Below are 24210 nucleotides of genomic sequence, written 5' to 3'. Positions count from 1 at the left end.
TTTCGAATCTCAGTTTCAATTATGTAAAATTTTTCAATAAAATTGAGCTTCTTAATTTCTCTTTTCCTGGTATCAATTAATGTTTTTGAAAAATAATCAAATGTCATTGAATTTTTATATTCTTAAGCCCAGATTCAAACCACTTTTTTTTTTTTTTTTTTTGGAAAATAGTGCTTGGAAACCACAATCTGGGTTGTAGGTGTCAAGACATCTTGGAAAGTCTTTTAAAAAGCTAAGAAATTCTGTTTCCAACTTTCAAATATGGATGTAAGGAAGTTTTAAAGCAATGACATATTATTTTCAGCAAAAAGGAATACTTAATGATGGAAGCTTTAGTTTTTAATACAAACTGTTATTCTAAAAATAATAAGTTACGTTTTCACTGTGAAATGTCACTTTTTCTTAGAGAAGTTCAATTAAATATGATTATGTTTTTCAAAAGGCTCTGCTTAGCACCTTATTCTTTTTTTTATTAATATTTTTTATTTATTTATTTGACACAGACAGACACAGCAAGAGAGGGAACACAAGCAGGGGGAGCGGGAGAAGGAGAAGCAGGCTTCCGGCTGAGCAGGGAGCCTGATGAAGGGTTCGATCCCAGAACCCTGGGATCATGACCCAAGCTGAAAGCAGATGCCTAATGACTGAGCCACCCAGGTGCCCCAGTATCTTACTCTTGATAGTCATTATTACCTAAATCATTACAGTTTGGTGACATTATCTTTCTGTAAATGCAAACCGTGCAACTCATTTTAAGCCTTTCAAATGTTAAGAATTCAATAAATATATGCTAGAAAAATGAATAATCCAGTTACTGAATGAAGGAGAGAACCAATAAGGCTCTGTGTAGCACAAAATGGTTTCCTGGTTCTTCTCCATAATATCACAGAGTTTTGTCATTCATCTATAAGTTAGTAAGCAAGCAAACAAACAAACAAATAAACAAACAAAAACTACATCTAGCCACAGGGATGACATCCTGAGAATTCTGGGTTTTAAATAATTGATTGTAATTGCTTTCTTTTGAACTGGGCCATGAATGAATATCACCTGTGGTGTTTTTTCTGTACACTTACCCTGGAATCCTGTTACAATTCCGGGTAAAGAAACCAAGGCATTAGTGGTCATGCATTTTTTTTTTTCCCCCCGAACACATTAGTTTACCAAAGAGTCATTCCTAATGAGAACTTTCTTTCCTGGGACATCTTTTCTTTATAATTCTCCCTTCCAAAGTATCTCTTTATGCATTTCAAGATTAATATACATTACGCATTAGCCTAGAAATACTAGTAACATCAACATTTTTATCCAACTTCCACATTATGAAAAACGTTCTAAAATTTGTGTAAAATTCCTGACGCACTTTCTATATGACTTCCGACAGTATTTGGACTGCATCTGAGTTTATGGCTGTCTTTGTTTTATGTAGTGGGAAGAACATGTTCCCCCAAGCCTGACGATAACCTAAGACGGCGAGTGAGTAATACAAGGATGAAAAATACATTTCAGCTTCAGTGCTAAATAGCGTTGACTCGGATTTCTTGGCTAAAGACAGTTTGAAAGCCAGGATTAGTTGGATGGTGCTTTGCAGGCACGGTGTAATGTCATGAAGTTTAATTGGAAATCACTAGTCAGTAATCAGTATTTTAATAAATAACCACAGTTAAAATCTACTAATTCTGGGTAGGGGGGGTTGGAATGATAAATAATTCATTTTCTTAGCCTAATGACTCAATTTTATCATAAAACCAACCAGTTGACCACGTGAGGGTTGTGATCTAGTCATTATTTTGCGTTTTATTGTTCGTATCAACAGTGCAGTAACTCCTGCAGCATCTCCAACTCCATTTATTTTGTGGGCATATGTGATGATGGTAGAGATAGTAACCACTGGTGGGGAGGAAGTTTGGGAACAGCGCAGTGAAATTACCATACAGCTGTGCAGTATCACAAAATCATAAACTCCTATCCTCTGTTTTCTCATGCTTTTTCTTTCTTGGTAGATCCCAGAGGTACTGGGATGCTGCATGGACTGGTTTCACAACAGACCAATGAGAATTATGTCTGACAAACATCTGCCCCTTTTGACTGGTTCATTCAAAAGGCACTAATGGGAGCCTGTCTGTGTCAGCTACCATGGGGCATTATGAGCCCTAACAGTGGGCAAAAGTCAATATAATCTCAGGGAGCTAATAGTCAAGTGAAAGACAAACAACCACTACAGAAACATAAATAAAATAAATGTAAGTGGTGAAATGTGTTATAAATAAAACACAAAGAGAGGCATAAGACTTGATAAAGCAATCAACATTTTAGCACTTTCACTTGGGCATTATATTTCACGAGTGTATTATGTGTGCTTCATCTCACTAGTGAGAGACATCTCTTAAGGATAAACGGTGAGAAAGGGGTTCTAGAACAGTGTTTAGAGACTCTGTGACAAAGAGTCTGGATGAAGAAACACAGTTAACTCTGACATCATATTTATTATTGTTTTGCAAGATCTGTGTTGTCACTGACGTCCCTCTTTATCTAATTCATGTCAATGGGGCAGTTAATTCCATAGGTATTATCTATTGCTATGTCTTGTTTATGTGACATAAAACGTATATAAATTTTGAAATGCATGTATAACACATATAAAGTCACTGTAACACTGAGAAGTAAAATCATAAAGGTTACCATTACTCGGGGTGGATTCATTGACACTAAGTTGCACCTTGACATTGGTGCTTTAGTCCCTGGGAGTAATGGAGTACAACTAGTTTTCATATGTCAATTTTTTGGAAATTAAATAAGTTCTTTGAACAGTTCAGTTCTTTTTATCTGAAGCTAAATTCAGTGTCAGTTAGCTATTGAGATTTTAGGAAAACTGGATTAGTGGTAATTAGTGAGTTTTCTTATTGACACCATGTTTGAATAGGAAATTTACACTAGCATCTACTTTTCTTAAAACAAAGAATAAAAGAAATAATTATACTTTTGTATATAATGTGCCTCTCTCCCCTTTTTATTGATTTTTTGGGTTTTAGCTATGTAGATTATGTCTGAAATGATGGAATAGGTGAAGGTACTAAGTATGGTGGAAAATAAAGCTGTCAAACTTTGGAAGAATATAGATTACAACAGACAGAAGAATATAGATTACCACAGACAATGGGATCATAACTGGGAAGCATAAATTGGACTTTCCCAACAGGTGCGTTAGATCAATAAACCATTTTAAAAGCTTTCAAAGCTTAAACCCTTGGAAGCTTTTAAGATGCTGTGAATCTGAAAATGTATGTTTTACAGTGACCTGAGAACACTGGTGTAGATTTAGGAGGATGATTTTTAAAGATGGATGATGTCTTAAAATTGTGTGACAATACCATATGAGCACATTCTCATACATTGTTAAAGGCACTGATATAAAATACTGGGCTGTCTTGGTTGGCTGTTTTAAATAATAAAGCACAACACGTAAGATCAGCCTTGGCTGAAACTAAAAGTTTTCCTGATTCTGTGATGGGTAAAAAAATAATGAATTTCTCAACAGAAATTCAATCAAAGAATGAAGTCCTTGATATCTTTTTGACACGGACAAAAGATAGGCTACAAAAAAAAAGATAGGTTTTAATTTAGCACTTACAGCAGGAAAGCTGAACGCATAAAATCTTATTTGGGGACCTCAGAATTCATATGACCAGTTTGATTGCTCTCATTTAGAGATTAAACAAGCTGAGATTATTTAATGCATCTCAAATTTCAACACTTTTCAACAGAAATAGTCAAAAAATACCATGCATTTTCAGTCAATTTGAAGAAAAGAAATTGTAAGGGATTTTATTTCTTTATTTTGTTGTTAGTATGATTTACTTTTTTCCAGCTTTATTAAGATGTATTTGACATATACCATCGTGTAAGTTTAATGGAATGATTTGATATATGTATATCCTGCCAATTATCATCACAATAAAGTTAGTTAACACATCCATCACCTCACATAATTATAATTTTTTGTTGTTGTGATGAGAATTCTTAAGGTATACTCTCGTAGCAACTTTCAAATATGCAATTCAGTATTGTTAACTTTAATCACCATGCTGTACATTATATCCCCAGAATTTTTTCATCTTATACCTGGAAATTTGTACCCTCTGGCCACTACCTTCCAACCCCTTCCCCTGGAAACCACCAATCTATTCTCTTTTTATGAGTTCAGAATTTTTTTTTTTTAGATTCCACATGTAAGTAGATCATACATATTTGCCTTTCTCTCTCTAACTTATTTCATTTAGCATAATGTCCTCAAGATTCATCCATGTAGTCTGAAAGGTCAGGATTTCCTTCTTTTTTATGTCTGAATTATATTACATTGTAATGTATGTATATATACATACATATGGTGTGTGTGTGTATGTATATATAATACGTATATACACATACCACATTTTCTTTGTTCATCTATTGATGGACACTTAGGTTATTTTCATGTCTTGGCTATTATAAATAATGCTGCTAAGAACATGGGGGTGCAGATATTTTGAGATAGTGCTTTTCTTCCCTTCAGATATATACCCTGGATCATATTGTCGTTCTGTTTTTAACTTTTTGAGGAACCTCCATACTGTTTTCCAGAGCGGCTACAACCACTTTACATTCCCACCATCAGCACACAAGAGTTTCCTTTTCTTCATATCCTTGCCAGTACTTGTTAGTTCTTGTCTTTTTGAGGATAGCAATGCTGACAGGTATGAGGTGATATCTCATTGTGGTTTTGATTTGCATTTCCCTGATGATTAGTGATGTTGAGCACTTTTTCATGTACCTGTTAGGCATTTGAATATCCTCTTTGGAAACACATCTATTCAGGTAATTGGATTCTTTGCTTTTTCTTTTTTTGCTATCACTATCAAGTTGTGTGAATTCCGTATATATTTTGGAAATTAACCCTTTATCAAGATATATGGTTTATAGATATTTCTCCTGTCCCATAGGCTGCCTTTTCATTTTGTTGACTATCTCTTTTGCTGGGCAGAAGCTTTTTAGTTTGATGTAGTCTTGTTTGTTTTTGTTTTGTTCCTTGTACCTTTAGTGTCATAGCCATAAAATCATTGCCAAGACCAATGCCACGGGGCTCTTTCCTGATTGGGAGATTTTAAAACATGTCTCTAAGAGAGACTTGGGGCATTGGGTCTCTACATGATATTAAACAGTCTCAAATTTTACAACACTGTAATTGAGATCAATGGAAACTACAAAATCCACCTTCTTTCCATCCCCTTTGCTTAAAACCCATTGCCTCATAGTTTTGGTCCAAGTTCTAAGCTTGGCCTTTCATCTCCAGTGTTCCCTGATGCACAATTTCCACTTCATCTGCCCACTCACTCTCAGGTTCATCGATTGGATTTTGTGCACCTACATACCCTGTTTCTGGGAACCAGTAAAGGCTTAGTTATGATGTTTGCCCTGGATTGTCTCCCTTACCCACTCACACAAGCTGGAGTTCCTTTCTCTATCTGTGACTCTTTGAAAACCTTGGGCTGAACTCTGTCTGCCAATATTGCCCTCAGATTATTCTTGCTTTGTAATCTGCTAAGGGAATCCTCTCTACTTTTAACCATGGATCTCTCAGACATGATTTTATAGTCTGCCTTTGGCTCTGTATACCTTTAGACAGAATTCAGAGATTACCCCTCCATCCTATCCTCCCTCATTTGTTTTAAAATAAGTTTTGATCTTGCAATTTTCTGATACTGTTAACAATTTGGTAAATTCCCAATACTGGTGCCATATGCAAATTATGAATTTTGAAAGTTTCAATTGTCATTGTTTGGGGCAGTTATATTACCAGATATTTTTTCTACGTAAGTCTGTTTGTATCCATTTCCATGATGGAAAAATTGGGAGAAAGGCAAGCCTGAGCAAACAGCGATGTTGGGAATTCAGCAGATATTTCCCAAATAGGCTATATAGGCTATATTAGTGGACATTGCTGGATTCACCAAAATCTTTTCATTCTGGCACTTGGGCACATGAGATATTAGCTCAGTAGAGTGAATCTAGCTTTTAAAAGTAGATTCATATTAACCAAACTCCTGGTACTATGAAAAAGCCAGAAGACCAATGTATTTACATGACAAGCGGAACTATTCTGGTGAGATGAGAATTCTCATGTGAGCTTGACTAGTTCATTCTTTTTCAATTGACTAAAACCAAATCATGATCAAAAATTTGCTTGGTGGGACAAGAACAAGGTGAGTGAATTTATGAGTAAGTTTTTAGTAGATGAGACCAAAACAGCTCAATTAAATCCCTATAGAGATTCCTTGGGCTATGTTAACTATGATGCTTGTGTTGGTCAGTGCTATCGTAGAGGCAGGAAAATAATTTATTGAAAATCTGTTGGTTCACTCACAAGATCTTGCAAAGACTGGGGAGCCAGAATCAGAAAATGAGCAAGAATAAAATAAGGCTGTGCTAAAGCCATGCTAGCGAACCCCCTGAGTGGAATTATGCTGTCTATGGCTATAGTGGGTGCTGGTCACTGGGGCACCCAGTGCATCTCCAACACCGGGTCCCTTACACTCGATGTGCTAGAGCTGTGTTCTGTAGCCAGAACAATATCTCTACTGCTTCTGCTTCTATGCTTCCTTAGTTCTGGATTCTAGGCCTGGTAGGTGCTTCCAAATGGCTGAGCCTCCTACAAGACACATGCCATATGGATATCCCAAGCCTAGAAATAGAGTTTAGGTATCAGGTGGCAATAAATAAATAAATAAATAAATAAATAAATAAATAAAATAAAATAAAATAAAAATAAAAATGGCAAATATTCATTAGAACGCCTTGTGGCTACAATAGGCAGCCTCCTCCACCAGACAGTGGTAGGTCAGGAACTGCTGACATTGTCGCGGGGTTTCCAGTAGGACCCATGTCAGTGTCAGACCGAGTATCAAGTTCCAACTCTGACACTTTCTTACAGTGTTGGAAAAAGAGACGAAGGGACTCAGTACACTGCTTGGCACTGGGTGAGTGTTCATTAAACAGAAGTTATTCCTGTTTCCAGTTCTGCACACCCCCTCTTCTCACTCAGCTGTCCTTTCTGCAGAGGGTTAGTCCTAGAGGTCAGGCAGATGACTGTGAGTAGTTCTAGAGTCATCCTTTATGTGCTGGTTTCATAGTTAACCTGTCAGAGGCAAGGAGGTTTTGCTTATTTCCAAGTCGTAGAGAAAGCCTGACTCAGTGTCCACTGACAATGTTTATAAGGGTTGTTATAAAAAGAATAAATAAGGCTACACTCAAGAAAATGCCTTGCATTTTACACAGCACATTTTACACTAGGGATTTTATAGGTATAAACTTTTATTTCCTTTTCCCCGGAATGTTCTTTTCAGTTTTTGTACTTCAAAATAAAATTAGAACTAAAAATATTAGTTGATTTGTAATTTTGCTCACCATCACAAACGCATTCCTTACCCTCTTGTCCTCAGCCATGTACAGTGATCCAGGCCGTGCATTTTGGATGGGGGCAGAGCAGTAAATGAGATACACACCCTATTACACCAGTGCAGGGTAAGATTTACTTTTAATGAGATTTAACAAACCATTTCAAATTTTGAACAAGAAGTCTATTTTTTCCCTCATTCTTCGAAGATATGAACAGATCTCTTCTGGCAGGAAATGCAAAAATATCTCCACAAGTTTCTTTTTATTTAGCATATAAAATTTGTTAAGCATCTGTCCTGTGCCTAAACCATTATAGGATTATGTTATCTAATTTGAGTCTCAAAACAGCTCTGTGAAATCAGTTATTTATTGTTATCACTGTAAAAAAAAGAAAGAAAGAAAGAAAGGTAGCTCATTTTATTTCATTTTAAACCTGGTTAAAGAGACAGAATAGTTTTCTAGGTCCTTGTGTTTTCCTAGACTAACACATAACACATTTGACATAGTTTTCTAACAGTGGCACCAAAAGCTCTAAGATTCACTAGTGGAGAAACAAGAGAACTTATCCCCCACCTGTATGGAACCCGAAAGAAGACAATGTCACGCTGCTTTCCAGGTGATGTCTGTCGATCTTCATGCAGACAGTGCAACAGAGCTGCTGCGCGCACATGCACACTGAAACCAGACAGCCTGGGTTCGAATCACGACTCTGTCACTGACGGGCTGCATGACCTTGGGAAAGCCACTTAACTTCTCCATGCCTTAGTTCCCTTATCAGTAAAATGAGGTAGGTACTATGATTTTAATCATTTTGCAGATGAAGAAACAAAAGTCTTAACGGGGGGGGGGTGGGGAGTAGCAAATGGAAATTTAACATTTTCAGGTTAGAGCCCGTGTTTCATCATTACGTTTCCTCCACATCTTACACCGTATCAGTAGCAGGTGGATGTCCAATAAAGGCTTCTTAGATTAACAAACAATCTCAATCTCTTTAAGTTTATGGTGTTGGGTGTTTTGGGGGAGGGAGTCAGAAAACTGTGAAAAAACAATATTATATTTATCTCTAAGTCCCCAAATGATAAAGAAGTGTATTGAAACCTTTCTTCCTACATGGTCATACATCTTTCTCTTTAAGGAGGCAGAGACATATTTAACATAGGGTGGTATCTGAAAGGCAGACCTATGAATCACGGATCCACCACCTAGAGCTCTCACGACTTTGAGAAGGTTGCTTAACCACTTGGCTTCAACATTGTTATATGTAAAACGGGGAAGGCAATCCAGAAACACAAAATGGGATTGTGTATGAAATTACCTGATACACGGATGTGCACACGGATGTGCATTCCTTTCCTTTTTCAATGGAGAAGCTCTTCTAAAAGAAGTTTGAAGTGGAGTGAAAACATGGCATGACTTGCAGTGTCACTCTGATGCACAGTTCGAGTGTTAAAGATGGCCATCCATACGCTTGATCTTGTATACCCCTGTGATGGCGATGGTGGGCTCAAATTATTTTTTAATATTAAAAATATACCTAAAATATATGAAAACATTGCCACTGATTGCTGCCTTGAATGTCTAGCTATAAATCATTCTCTTGTAATAAAGACAAATGTGAGGCAACCATAAATATGTAAAACAGAGAGGCCAAACACCAAAAAGTCAATAAAAGTGTTCTTTTAGTAGAATATAGAGAAACTGCTAATCTCAGAAACCTAGTAATGAGCTTTCACAGGTTGGAGGATAAGAAATGTTGAATTAGCTAGACCTAAAAGGGAGGAAGAAATATTAGGATCATTTACAAAAGAAATAATAAAGCAAACAGGAAAGTCAAAAAGGCAGACCAATAAATTTCTCTGGTAGCTGTATTAGTTTTTGTTTACTTTTCATTTCTAATCAATATTGCAGAGAGCAACAGAGGTGCACAAGGTAACAGAGAAATAAAGAAAATTAAGAACTCAAAAGAAACAGGAAGAGAGATGATTATCATAAAATTTAGGGCTTTGGGGAAAGATCCCAGAAAAATAACAGTTTAAATTCTTGAAGGGAGAAAAGGAAAAAAAAAAAAGTTAGTGGAAAGTTCTTAGCAGATTTGTGAGATCTGGAAAAATAATAACAAGTGTAAAATACCTACGGACAAAGGGTATTTTTACTCATCCAAGGCACCTTACGTAAGACATTATTTAAACCACTACTACAAAACACTAGATATAAGAAAAGGAAGATTTAAGGTTTTAGCTTTCTTTGGCAGCAACTAGACCAGAGTTTCAATTAGCATTCAAAATCTTCATCTCAAGATAAAATATCAAATAAAAATAATTAATTGATGTTGTAAAGGTACTTATCCGTAAAGGACATCAGCTCTTTAACCCTGAGATATGAATCTTGGATTTGTCATCTACCAGAACGATGTTTTAAATCTGTGAAACCTTCTGAAAAACCAAATAATTTACATTGTCATTTATCTTTACTCTCAGAAAAATGCAGTGTTCCTTAAAGACAGAATTATGAAAAATTAAGCTTGTCTACACAGGGAAGAGTCAGGCTCAGAACCAAATAAATAAGTCCTTGGATTGATGCTACCAGCTCCAATCCAGCTACCGTGCCATTTGGTGGGATTTTTAATGCTGTGTATTTAAAATTTTGATCCCATTTATCATCTACCCATTACCCGTGGAAAGTATTTCAAACGTAGAAAAGTTACCTGGAACGATGATTTTCTCCTGTAAGCTGTTGAAAGTACTCTTCAGCACTTTGAAATGTCTAAGCACTAAAACAGATGCCACAACTACTAGTGTGTCTGGCTGTAAAATTTTCACCGGCTACCTATCAATTTTTAAAAATTTACAAATCTAGATGAACCAAATCGAGAGGAACATGTTAACTCTTAATGTCAGTTTTTCATTATGCTAGTAATGTTTGTCAGTAAAGCTATATTCTAACATACTTTCATGAAACAAAGAATAAAAGAGATTTGGATGCAGCATTAGACAAAAAAAAAATCACTAAATTCTTGGAATCTATAGCTCTAACACATCTAAAAAACACAATAAATTTTTCAGTAAGAGGGTATTCTTTTTAGCATGCTTTCCCTTTAGTATACACTTGTATGTGTAGTGAATTTAGACTATAGATATTAATCTTATAGAAAATGAATTTAGACTATGGATATTGTTATACTTCAATAGTAGAACAAAAATAAATTAGACCACTAAGGTTATAGCTCAATTTTAGGGCAGAATATTAGTAACAATGCTGGGTAAAACTGAATGAGCAGTTTAAAGATAACTTGACCATCAAAACCAGGCCAGCAACCTATGGGCCAAAACTCACCCATTGCTTTATTTTTGTAAATAAAGTTTTATTGGAACACAGCCATGCTCACTTGTTTACATATTGTCTATAGCTACTTCATGTTATGATGGCAAAGCTGAGTCTTGCAATGGACTACATGGCCTGGAAAACTTAACTTTTTACTATCGACAAAATTTTTTACCATCTCCTGATCTCAAAGATCACTGGAAACACATTTTTATTTTACAACAGTCCTTAAACCATGGAAACCTCATAATTTAAGATTAGGGCTCATCATACCCTTTTATTCGATGATTTACTATTCAATGTCTAGGTTGTATGGAAAACTGGGGTTTTTTTCCTTCTAAAAAGCTCTTAGATTGATTCAAAAGTTATGAATTTTGTGCAGAATTCAAGATGAGAAAAATCTAGCAGATCATCTAAGGGCTCTTTATTGGGATCAGCCTCAGAGTCCACAGCCTGTTCAAATATACAAAATTTTATCAGTTTGTGTATCTGAATATCCTTCTTGTGAGCAGGTTCACAGTTTTCTGAGGCTGTGATGATAAAGACTCAAATGATTTTCATACTAGTTCATAATTCAGAAAATTTAAGAATAACTGATCTAGACAAATCTTAATCTTTAAAGATAAGGATTATGAGGCTAAGAAGTTTAAATAACTTTTCCTCAAAGCTATATGACAGGAATTAAAAAAGAGAATTTCTAGCTCCCAGTTCAGAGGTTTTTATTCATGCAAGCCAATTTTTTAAAACAAAATTATGATGTAAAAATCAGAAAAGTCAAATACATGTGGAATTAAATATTGTAGGCAAGTATACTTTGTCTTCCCTTCTAAAATGTGTGTTACTTTCATGACTTGGAAGACACAGATGGGGAGGTGAGTTCGAGGTCCTGGGCCTGTCTCTCACGGTGGTACCTGTGATGTTAACCAAGGGCTGTGCACAGTTTGACATAGCTCCTCTTGTGGTTTTTTGAGGACGGAGAAGGAACAGGGAAAAGAGCAAACACCTCTTAACCCAGCTGGCTGATATTGTTCTTCTCTTCTTGGTTGGTTGCCCTGCTTTATTCTCCCTGTACATGGATGTTATGCTGAGCATCATTCTCATGAGAGGTTTCACTTTGGAGTGGCTTCTCTAGGTACTGGTGTTTGCGCTCACCACCTCGACATTCACAAGCCTCCTTCTGGGATTGCCTCCCTACCCCCATGCTGTGGCCATCCTGGCAAATCCCAACATGCCATCCATGGTCAGCTGCAGGGAGAGAGCGTGCACATCCATCTTCTGTGCCTCTTGGGGACTGGGGAGCTTGTGAAATCTCTCTCTTCTAATCACTGTGGGGAAGCGAAGCTATTGACCAAAATGCTGTTCTCCTGAGAGGGCAACTTATCTCCATTTGCTTAACCATCATATATGTATATAATCAACTAGGGATAGAGGCATTAAGGGTCATTTCTGACCCTTCTCCAGAAGCCCTCAAGGGAGATGGCTGACGCCTGCTTAGATGTTCTTTAAAATGTGGCTTATGTAGTACATTTTGTCTTCAGCTTTCAGTTTTTACCACAATTAGGGACCATGCTCGTACATCTGAATTCACAATATGGGTGTTGTTCTTTGGCCATGCAATTATTAATGGACAGTGATGTTGGTTCCAATTTTTCTCTATTACAAAGAATGCTCCAATGAGTGTCCAGGGCTCATACCTCTGTGTGGACATGAATTAATTTTTTTTTTTCATAATGTAAGCCCTGGGAGGGAGAACTTCTTAATCACAGGGTACTAAAATGTGAAGTTTTAATATATATTGACAGATTGTCCTCAATAAGTGACTCTTCTAATTTATTTTCCCAAACCTCCAAAAAACATAAATATATGCTCAAATACACTGTGAGCAGGACTTTGCAATCACAGCAACAGCGAAATACCTCTTAAAACCCATTATATCGACAAATGTGAACTTTTATATACTGCTGGTGGGAAGGAAAGGGAATGGGATTTAGGTAATGTTCACATCTGTCATTTCTTTCTCCAAATCTTCACCAAGAAAAATATGAGAATATTGAAAAGTTGAAACACTATTATAACAAACACCTGTATGCTCACAATCAATATACACATACATGCACGCATGCAAACACACACACATCTGAACCATTTGTGAACATCAAAACTTTTTATTTCTAAACACATATATCTTAGATAGCATACATTGTTTTTCTAAGTGAAGACAATTATTAATTGTATACTGTATTTGTGAAGAAAATGCAAAATAATATATGTAGAGGACCCAGAGCACTCAGATCATGGTAAAAATAATACAAAGTATTCAAAGGTATACAAAATATGTACAAAAATGATACTCCTTATTCTTCTAAACAAAAAATATGAAACTGACATGTGTGTGTGCTTTTTTAATAAGTTTTTTTTAAAGATTTATTTATTTATTTATTTGAGAGAGTCAGCGCGGGCACACTCAAGCAGGGGACAGAAGTAGAGGGAGAGAGAGAATCCCACGTGCGGGGCTAGATCCCAGGACCCACGAAATCGAGACCTGAGCTGAAATCACGAGTCCGACACTCATCCAACTGAGCCACCCGGGCACCGTGTGTGTGTGTGTGTGTGTGTGTGTGTGTGTGTGTGTATTCTTAAATGAATATTTAGTTTTTATTTACATCTTGAGTATATAAGCTATTTTTTCCTGAGTGCTGTTCTCTCTTTGAAGAGATAAAATGGAACCTGCAATGTGTTAGATATCTCAGTGAAGATATCTAGATTAATGAATGATATTTACTTATTTGTGAGAATCAGCTCTATTGGTGGAAAAGCAACTTTGGCTAAGTTGGTCCTTTTTCATCTTTTATATTTTAACTAAAACCCACACATGTGATGTGGGTCCATAAAAGAGAGAATATAGAATTTTCAAATATAAAAAGTCAACTAATGTCTTTTAAGAAAGCAAAACAAACGCGACTCCTCATGTTTCTTATTATTTTTTACATTTCAATATTTTACTTCTTTGTTGCATCTAACCATAGACTATTATTTAAAGGAAGAATGCTCTCCTGAGTAGTTTCAAATGATCCTCTGAAAGGAACACATTTTAGGAATCCCAAAGACAGAAAAAACCTTGTACTGAGTAGGGGCTCAGTGAACATTAGTTAATATCAGTTAATTGTAGATATGAATTCTTAAATGAGTTGATAATGTTCTTTTTCAGGAAGATAAAGTGTGCAATCTTACTCCTCCACAAAAGAATGAATCTTTCCTTGGTTATCACAATTCGTAAATTTGAGGTTGTCAAAAACTTTCTGACATCCTAAACCTTTGTTTTCATTACGAAAAGGAATCTTTATCTTTTATGAAGTAGCGTGCTTCCCATGCATATAAAACCTGGGCTGTGTGAAATAGTCTGTGGGTAACATCTTTTTACATAGATGTTGCTCCTAGAGATTGCAATATGCACAGTGCCGGTTACTATAAAGTCTGATTAATTAACTTTTGTTTTTTAATAATTTATATGCCATAGAATGCAAGTCAATCAGAAAATTACATTCAGTAAAATTTTGCTACCGGATAATAAAATGAAGTCATTAGGAGCCTACATGACAGATACCAAATAACAATTAAGAACACAATTTTCTTTGCTGAGTTGGACTTCAATAAAATCTTTGCTTAATCTTTGGGAGAGTACTTCTTTGTTATTAATTAAATCCAGGATTTTTGCTGTTGAAATCACCACACTGGTTTAGTTTTATTTTTGCAAGGCTATGAGAAATGTTACTGCTGCTCAAACATATCTAGTACACAACACATAAAAATGTATCTCATGCTTTGTGAACAGAAACAAAAATTCTCAAGCATTAACAATTATATCAGTGGGAGTCTTTGCATTAAATTAAGCTTGGGGGAAGGAAGACATGTGGGCTGTAAACAAGAAAAATATTTCTCTTAAGATAGTTAAATGTTAAGTAGGTGCATTAATCAAATTATGATGTAATGTTCTGCAAAGTCAGCTATAAAAAGTGTTTTCCATTACTTTTCTACTTTCACATTAATTTTTTTGCAGTAAAAACTAACTGCTATATATAGCAAAAGGAAAGTACCTAACTTGATGTGTAATTTCCTTTTGAACCAAAGAACCTATAAAATTTCTGTGTGAGAGAATATTAATTAATATATCTTTTATGGCAGAAAACCTTAGCACTTTGGATATCTGCCTGTCCCTTTTTGAGGGCAAAAATTATTTCTTATTCTTTTTTTATTTTTGGCAAATTTCTAGTGATAAATGCAGTGCTTGGAACATTTTCACAGCTTGTTGTTTGTACGAGGAAGGAAAGATGGAAACAAGAAGGGAAGGAAGGATGGAAGGAAGGAAGGAAGGGAGGGAGGAAGGAAGGAAGGGAAGGAATTTATGTCAGACAATCTAACTCGATTAGTAAATTCTAGGAGGTGCAACATACATATATATTAGAAAGGAAATGTACTTTGAAGTTCACGATATTTAAAATCATGAAAAAAATCCTGATGAATGTACATCATACCTTTTTGTCTTAATATAACAAATGCATTTTAATCCATACAAGTCATTGCTAGTTTTAATCTTGGACGATTTACAACCTTTGTTAGTTCAAATTTCCTTGTGTGAATCATGATGAAATGATCTCTAAATTTTAGCCTTGCTCAAATTTTTATAACACTACAGAAGAAGGGCAGAGGAGGGAGTTCAAAGCAGATTGCCTTCTCCATGTTTTTATAGTTGGTAATGGAGGTGTGCATAAAAGTGAGCTTCTGTGCTGGGTACTTACCCAGGGAAAACAAAAACACTAGCTCAAAGAGATCCATGCACCCTTATGTTTATTGCAACATTATTTACAATAGTTAAGATATGGAAGCAACCAAAGTATCCACTGATAGATGAATGGTTAAGGAAGATGTGGTTTACATATACTACATACAACAGCATGCACTTGTGTGCGCGCGCGTGCGCGCGCGCACACACACACACACACACACACAGTAGAATATTTTGCAGCATGAAAAAAGGATGAGGTTGTACCATTTGCAACAACATGGATGGACCCAGAGGGTATTGTGCTAAGTGAAATAAGTCAGACTGAGAAAGACAGATTACATATGATTTCACTCCTATGTAGAATCTACAAAAATAAATGAATAAACAAACAAAAAGCAGAACCGGGTCTACAAATAGAGAGAACAAACTGATGGTTGTCAGAAGGGAGTGAAGTGATGGGCAAAATGGGTGGAGGGGAGTGCGAGGTACAGGCTTGGTTATGGAATAAATAAGCACGAGGCTAAAAGGCAGAGCATACGGAATACAATCAATGATACTGTAACAGAGCTGTATGGTGACAGATGGGAGCTGCACTTACGGTGAGCACAGCATAACGTATAGAGTTATCAAATCACTGTTGTACACCTGAAACTAATTTAACACTGTGCGTCAACTATACTCAAGAAAAATTTTTTTAGGTAGAGTCTGTTCAGCAGAGAAAAAACAAAAAAACAAAAAAACAAAACAACAAAAAAAAACCGAGCTTCTGGGAAACTAGCAACAAATACTGTAGGTCATTGATCTTCCTCCTGACCCCTCCCCGGCCAGTGGCCATGGTAATGGCAGCAGGAATGGTGGCAGTTGGGCCCGGGACAAATCTTTCAATTTCCCACATCCGTAGCAGACTCTGCAGTGGGATTTCTACATTTAGAAGCTCACATTGTTTGTTCTTTTGTTTGTTTGAAGAAGCCCTGTGTGAACAAGAGTTAATCAGTCCAGTTTCCTTTCCTTTAATGCAAGATCACGAGAGCTTTGGGGAATGCATTTCATTTCCTTGGGTCATGAAAATTAGAAAAAAGTAAATTTATGTTTAATGGATCTAGTAGTTGGGGAAATTATACATAAGCATACTGCTATAGAACAATGTTTTTTGGTCAGGAGGCATTCCTAGGTAGGAGAAAGTAAAGTTCAGTTTTATAGCAGTGCAGTTTTAGTTTGCAATATATAAGAATTTAAAAGATGAAAAGAAAGCCAAAACAGTTTTGGACTACCTAGGGACTCGGAGAAATAAAACTAACCTGCAGAAAAGATCATACAATTACCATAACTAATTTCAGAAATGTAATGAAGAAACGTAGCTTGGGTTTGCAATTAAATTAGGCAGGAATCTAATAAAATTCCAAAATAATTTTAAGGAGTAACTTACTTGGTTATTTTGAAACATATGATTAGTTAGTTTGCTGAGTGAGTTTGTCTTCTTTTTAGAATTTGATCTACAATCAAAGTAAACCTTCCTTAGGAAAGGGTAGAATTTCTAGCCAAATGGTTGTAGGGAACAGATATGGGTGGCTATGGGGGGAAGCCTTCTGAGTTAAGCTCCTTGAGGGCAGGTCATATATATCTGAACTTCCCATATACCCACTAGCTCAGCACTGAGCTCAGGAATGCTCTCTAAGAATTTTTTTTTGGTAATGATTTGCTTAGGAATTTAGGTATATTATCTGCAATAATTATTGTTGACATAGAATAAAATGTCCTAAAAATTTTCGAGATGAAATTAATATAGTCAGAGTTCTGGGTCTCAACTGGAATTTATCAGTGTTCAAATACCTTAAAAAGATCATTTCTGAGGAAATATTTTAAGTTATTTTTAGACAGCCTGTGGCCAACCTCCGATGAAAGTGGGATACCTCCCAGGACCAATAATTTGTCAAGTGCCAAAATCTGTACAATGGAATGGAATTCTGCCTTCTGACAGCCTGATATTTAAAGCGTATGGGTCTCATGTTAGAACATCCAAATCTGAGCTGAATGGGATCCAGGATTTCCTGAAAGTCTATGGGAGATATATGATATTGGAAGGAAACCATCTAGGATCTGTCAACGCTCTGTTTTCCTAGATTTTCTGATCTTTATCATCAGAAAGCAATGTGCCTGGAACATATTTTCCATAATCTCACAGATATGTATAAACTATCTTCAGTCAGCCATGTTGCAAAGGTTAGCTAAAGGTATTCTAAAAGAAATTATCTTGGGGAATGTATTTATCTCCAAATAATGTACCAAGTCTTCTAGTTTACTTTTTACAGAATTGAGCAAAAGAGATCAAAGAGCTGCCCTTTAAAGTAGTTCATACTATGAGTCAAATCCAAGAAAAAGATAGGGTTGGGGAAGGGGAGGATAAGCAGTCAGTGATGGTCCTTGCTCTACCCTTCATCCACTGATTAAATAAATCATTTTGCTGTAGCGACCGGTGTCAGATGTGGTGGTAGGCCTAGCCACACAGTGATGAATGGGACCGGCTGCGGAGGCAAACAGAACTAGACTGTTCCCTACTCAAGGGATGGCGACAGACTAGAGAAGGTGTGGCCCCCACAGGCTGGACAGTGATATATGTCATTGTCTAGAGTGAGGTCTGTCTATTAAGGGCAAAGATAATTAACTTTTTTCTTAAAATATTTATTTTATTTTTTAGAGAGAAAGAAAGAACATGAGCAGGGAGAGGGGCATAGGGACGAGAGAGAGAACCTTAAGCAGACTCCCTGCTGAGTACTGAGCCTGGCACGGGGCTCCATCCCAGGACCCCGAGATCATGACCCAACCAGAAACCAAGAGTCTGCCGCTCAACCGACTGAGCCACCCAGGTGCCCTGATAATTAGCTTTTAAGACTGGTATTCCACTCTGAAGTATAGAACACTGAAACTAATTCAAGTCATCATTTTCTGAATTCTTCCAAGGAGGGTAGATAGCTAGCATCCTAGATATATAGGAGAGAAGTTAAGTCATTGCCTACGAGGTAGGTTAGGAGATGAGGGCTTAATTTTCTTGTGAAATCCTGTTTGAGGAATTTGAATGAGAAACTATGAAATTATCCAAAGGGTAACTAGACAATTAGAAGCAAAACACACACTGAAATGGAAATAGTACTTAGCACGTATCAGGGACTGTTCTAAGTGCAATATATGTGTTAACTCATTTAATCCTATCAAGCGGCTTTACGATTGTCCTAATCATTGATGGAGAAGCTAAGGCGCAAAGTGGCTAAATAACTTATTTGAAGTTAATAACCCGTAAAACTGGGGTTTACACCCAGGCGGTATGGATTTAGGGCCTGAGGCATGACCTGAAGAGTAGCTGAGCCATATGAGTGGCAGGACTGGGTCTTTGCCATAGTGCTGGGAGATCCTGCCATTGGCTGTGAGTGTCCCTGAATGTACTCCTTGGACTTGCAAGAAATATAGAGTCCTGACTACTCTCTACAGGGGCCATCCCTCAGGATTGTATTTGTAGTGAGCAACGTTGAGAGATCAGGAGACGTTTCCTCCTCGACACAGAGCTGGCCTGCCTGCTCTTACTATTAAACTGTTTTCCTCTCTGGGAAAACAGCCCGTGAGTGTGCAGGTTTCATGATGAGGTCTTTGCAATGTGCTTGTGGAACGAGGCTGGCATGAAACCAACACAAACCAACATGAAGCTCTGGATGCTTCTGCTGTAAGTCATCAAGTCTTTGGCCACTGACCCAGATGTCTTGTGTCTTCTGCTGGCATCTGTTAAACAGGAACAGGCTAGCTTGTTAGCTTGCAAGTAGGGAAAAATCCCAAACCGTGCAGTTTCTGACACAGATGGCATAGTTATATAGCAGGAAGACTCTGGTCACCTCCGAACTTCCTTCTCTACTCACCATCCATTAGTCCAAGGAAGCAGGATCCCAGTTCTCAGGAGTATTGACAGAGACAGGAGGCAGAAGGTACAGAGTACGCGGGAAGACAACAGAGACAAGTAAATGTTTCTTAAAACGGTTCTGCTGTTTGTAAACAAGACGGCAGAAAGAACACTGGAAGTGTGTGCGTCTTCTTTCATAGTTCTTGGCAAACGCTACTTCATCCCGGTCATTTTCCAATTCCTCCTATTTTCTTCTTTTATTTTTATGCCTTCTCTATACTTCACCATGGGTCAGAAAGTTTATGGTTATATAAAGTGATTTTCCCCCTTGTTTTGCAAGATCATGAAGAAACCTCGATAACCCAGGACAAAGCGACAGTTTCTAGATCAATTTCTCCCTCCAATGTCAGTTTATGTAGTCCTGCCTCAGGAAGAAATCTTGGCTATGCAAGGTGTTAGCATTTCTGGAAATCTATTAAGCTTCAACTGCAAAGACATCTTTACCATATAACATGTGCAAACCACACAAATCAGTTACACTAAACCCAGAATTCTTTCACTGGATCCCTATTGTGTGCAATGCATGAGGTACCTTCTTCCTTTTTTTTTTTTTTTTTTTTTAAACGTCTCTTGACTTTTTAAGTTAACTGGAAATGAGTTCAAAAGTTTTTGGACTTTTCTCAAGCAACCAAAGAGTGGCAAGTGTTACAAATGTCAACTTTTTTTTTCTTTATAAGAATAATAATTCATAAACAATTGAGAACAGTTGATAAGATTTCCAGGAAAAGGCACTTTGAGGCTGAAACCAAACTTGGAACAATAAATTTTTTTCAGGTTAAATTTGCCCTTAGGTCAGTATAATACATACTTCTGTTAATGTAAATTGAGATTATTCACTTGATGAAATCCTACTTCTGAAAGGAATTGCACCAATGCATCTGGAAGGGGGTGTCTGTCATTTATATAATTACTACTTATTATTTCCTTTTACATGTAATCCTCTGAAATAATGAGCCCCACTTTGGACACATAACCTCCTAGAATCCTTTTCAGGATATCTTGCCCCCAGTCCCATATTACAGATGAGACATTTAAATCAAAGTGTCTTGACATAGTGATATTTTTCAATGGCTCAATTGAGAGTCATAGATAATCACCCCAGTTAGGAGATTGTCAGAACCTAACATTTAATATTTAACACATGTTTAAAACATTGTAATGTTTTACATTAATACATTTAAAACATGTTAGAAATTATATTCTAAATTTACAGTTGCTCAACACCTATTAAAACTTTGTTTGTGATCAAAATACTTTCAGGGGATTGACTGACAGCTAAGGGTTTCATCATTTTCTATTGGTTTTAAAATCTATCCTTAAAAAATAATCAGTAAGCAAACAATTGACTCTATCTCAGCTCCCAGCCAGAGACTGCTTATGTTATTTTAATTTCAATTATATGGACTAGTTTGCACTAGCTTTTGCCCACTAATGTCTAGCTTTTCTTCCTGACTGCCAGCTACTCTGATCTATAGAGACATTGGTCTCACACTATTTGCAGCCCTACATAGATTTTTCTATCAGCTCCTAAAATCGCTTTCAGTCCTAATCCTTAAAATAAATCACTTATGTCATGTCAATATCTATAACAATAAATCACTTTTTCTAGCAAAAAGTAAAATAAAATCTATCTTTAAGTTATAATATCAGAGTCACATGCTTGAATGGCCTCAATTGGACCCAACCACCCTCCTCAAACTGTACTTTGATTTGATATTCTTTGGTTCTGAAGGATAAAAAATTTACTCCTTACATTTGTTTATCCATCCATGCATCCATCCATCCTAGTGATTCATTCAAATTTTTATTGAGCCAGAAATATGGTTGGCACAGAGGAAATAATTATTAACAAAACCAAGCAAGGAACCCAGTCTCTTGGAGCTTACGGTGCAGAGACAGACATTAATCAAGAAATCACAGAGAGGGAGGCAAACTGTAAGAGACTTTTCACTGTAGGGAACAAACTGAGGGTTGCTGGAGGGGAGGAGAGTGGGGAACATGGGGTAACTGGGTGATGGGCATTAAGGAGGGCACTTGTGATGAGCACTGGGTGTTATATGCAAGTGATGAATCACTAAATTCTACCCCTGAAACTAATACAACACCTATATGTTAACTAACTTGAATTTAAATAAAATCTTGAAAGAAAAAAAAGTCACAGGAATGAATTATGTAGAGTTATGAAGTGAGATAACTGTCTTGGAACAGAGATACCTGCATCTCAGAGGACCCATAAAGAAGGAACATAACTTTAATTGACTCAGTTGAGGTGCAGTTTAGAGAGAGATCAGGGCCAGAATATGTAGGACCTTGATTATAACCTTATGGACTTTGATCTTTATTCCAAAATAATGGAAAACCATTTAAGGAATTTAAGCACCAGGGCAACAACAGCAGATCTCAGTTTTAAAAGATGGCTTTGCCTGAGGAATGGAAAAGAGATTGGAATGGGCCCCGGGGGAAAGAGTCTAGTTCATAGGCTTCTTGTGAATGTGATCCTTGTGGGGATATTGTTAAGAATATTGTTTACTACATTAGGCAATACCCTATCTATGAGGACCTAAGGGAAAGTTGTCCCTCCTGACATAGTACTGGGAATCGTTGGGTAGGCCTGACCCAGTTACTATCATTCTTATCTTATAAACACTTAATAGATATCTTATAAATATTTATTTATCTTATAAACACTAAGGAGATATTTAGAAATAATGCAACTGATTATGCTCTCATATTCTCATTGGCTTCCAGAAAAGATAAAGCCAAGAGTATTGGACTCCAGGGTATTACATTTTGTGCTTCCCTCATTCCTAGTTTTATCTTAATCTTTTAACTTATTTTCCTTCGCCTTAAATTTGTTTTTGCTTATATTTCTTTAAAGTAGGTTCCACACCCAGTGTGGAGCCCAACATGGGGCTTGAACTCATGACCCTGAGATCAAGACCTGAGCTGAGATCAAGAGTCAGACACTTAACCGACTGAGCCACCCAAGTGCCCTTCCTTTTGCTTAATTTTAATATTACTTTCTTCCCCTGGCACAAAACACCTGTAAGTAATTAAGCAAAACCATGAATACTATTACATTAAAACACATGTGTTGCTACCTTGGAAGAAATGTATGACAAACAGTAAATGTGTTGACAATATGCCCCTGCTCACAAGAGCAAGATAATGGAGATGGAATGAGAGTATGTGGGAAAACCATGGTCCTTTTGTACCAAATGGCCACTTAAAGACTATGACAGCTAATCTCTATGTTGCTAGGAACTATATTGTTTCAAGATGTGTAAAACTGGCAGGGACCTAAATTCCAGACATCATTCACTCTTGGCTTTGAAGCATGCTCATGGTATCTGGTATTACGCAATGTTCTTTGGAATTTGTAGAAAAATTTGACTACTTCTAGCTTGAGCTATGAAAAAAAAAGATCTTATCTTATTTAGCATAACGATAATGCAGTGTTTTAAATACATCCCAGCTTAGATGAGACACAACACTTTCCTAAATGGTTCCGCTGAGCCTTAGACATTGTGATCTGATGGCATGCAAAGTCAATGAGAAATAGACATTTAGAATTTGAAATGGAAATCTAGTCTTTCTGTTTTTTCTCTATAGGACGATTTTCACATTTGTGTCAATTTCTCACTAATGACTCTTTAAGGTCTTGAATACAGTAGTCATTCTTTTAGGTAACTTTTTTGATTACAAGTCAGAACAAAGCAAGGAAGATGTTACCTACCCATCTGGTTGAGTCTTAAAACTCTAAAGGGCTATAATAAGACTACCAGTCTATGGGTTGTCAAGCTTAACAATGGAGCCCAGCAGAGGAAACTGCTCAACCCAGGAGTGGATGCAAGTGAAGGCTCACCAAAGGAATCATTCTATACTATAATCAACAGTCTGTACCCTTCACCGCCTCAGGCTTGGATCTACTTCATCTGGTGCACATCTGTTGGTTTCACCCAGCAGTCCAAGAAGGGCACCGAACACTAGGGATGAAATTGCTCTGCAATGACATTCTGATTGTTTCATCCTACAGACCTCTTTACAATCCAAGTTTCCCATACTGCATGCTCTTCTCAATGTGTTTTTCCAGAACTATGAGGTGGCAACGTTTATCTGAACCCTTGAGCATCACTTCTGCCTGTTGCTTTTCTGTTGTGTGGACACCTTTCACAGCTGCATACTTTGTTTCTGATTGTGTTCCCTGCCAAGTTTGGACCTCTAGAATACTTACCCTTGTCCTGTGCCCAGGCTTGCCATATTGATATTCATCTACATTCACATTCTGCTGTGGGTTTTGTTCTCTCAGGGCTCAGGATATTTACATTCCTTCCCAAGCTTTGCTGTAGGCCAAATCCTTGTTCCTCACCTGGTCCCACCTGGTCTACCCAGACTCAAGGAAAATCACAACTAACCGTCAAAATAAAGTAGAAACAGATTGAGATTTTTCTGAGCCGAGACCTTGAAGATGAGAACTGAGGAAGACTGACTCTATACATTCACTGGTGTAAGGACCAAAAGAGATGATATTCGGAATTGTGCATATCACACCCCATCTGATCAGTTTTCTGTGCCTGAAGTATCTAGCCCATTGTTCATTCTGTGCAAAACCGTGGGACTCAGGCGCTCTTTCAGAGCCTTCTGGGACAATTTGGGAAAAAAAAAATGTATAAAATATGGGATGATTACAAATGTGAACCTAGTTAAATTCAAACAATGGACTTAATTTTTT

Source organism: Eumetopias jubatus, unplaced genomic scaffold, assembly GCF_037043125.1.
Source record: "Eumetopias jubatus isolate StellerSeaLion01/CBP00866 unplaced genomic scaffold, mEumJub1_p1.0 scaffold_2, whole genome shotgun sequence".
Lineage (NCBI taxonomy): Eukaryota > Metazoa > Chordata > Mammalia > Carnivora > Otariidae > Eumetopias > Eumetopias jubatus.
Note: the sequence above shows the minus strand (reverse complement) of the source record.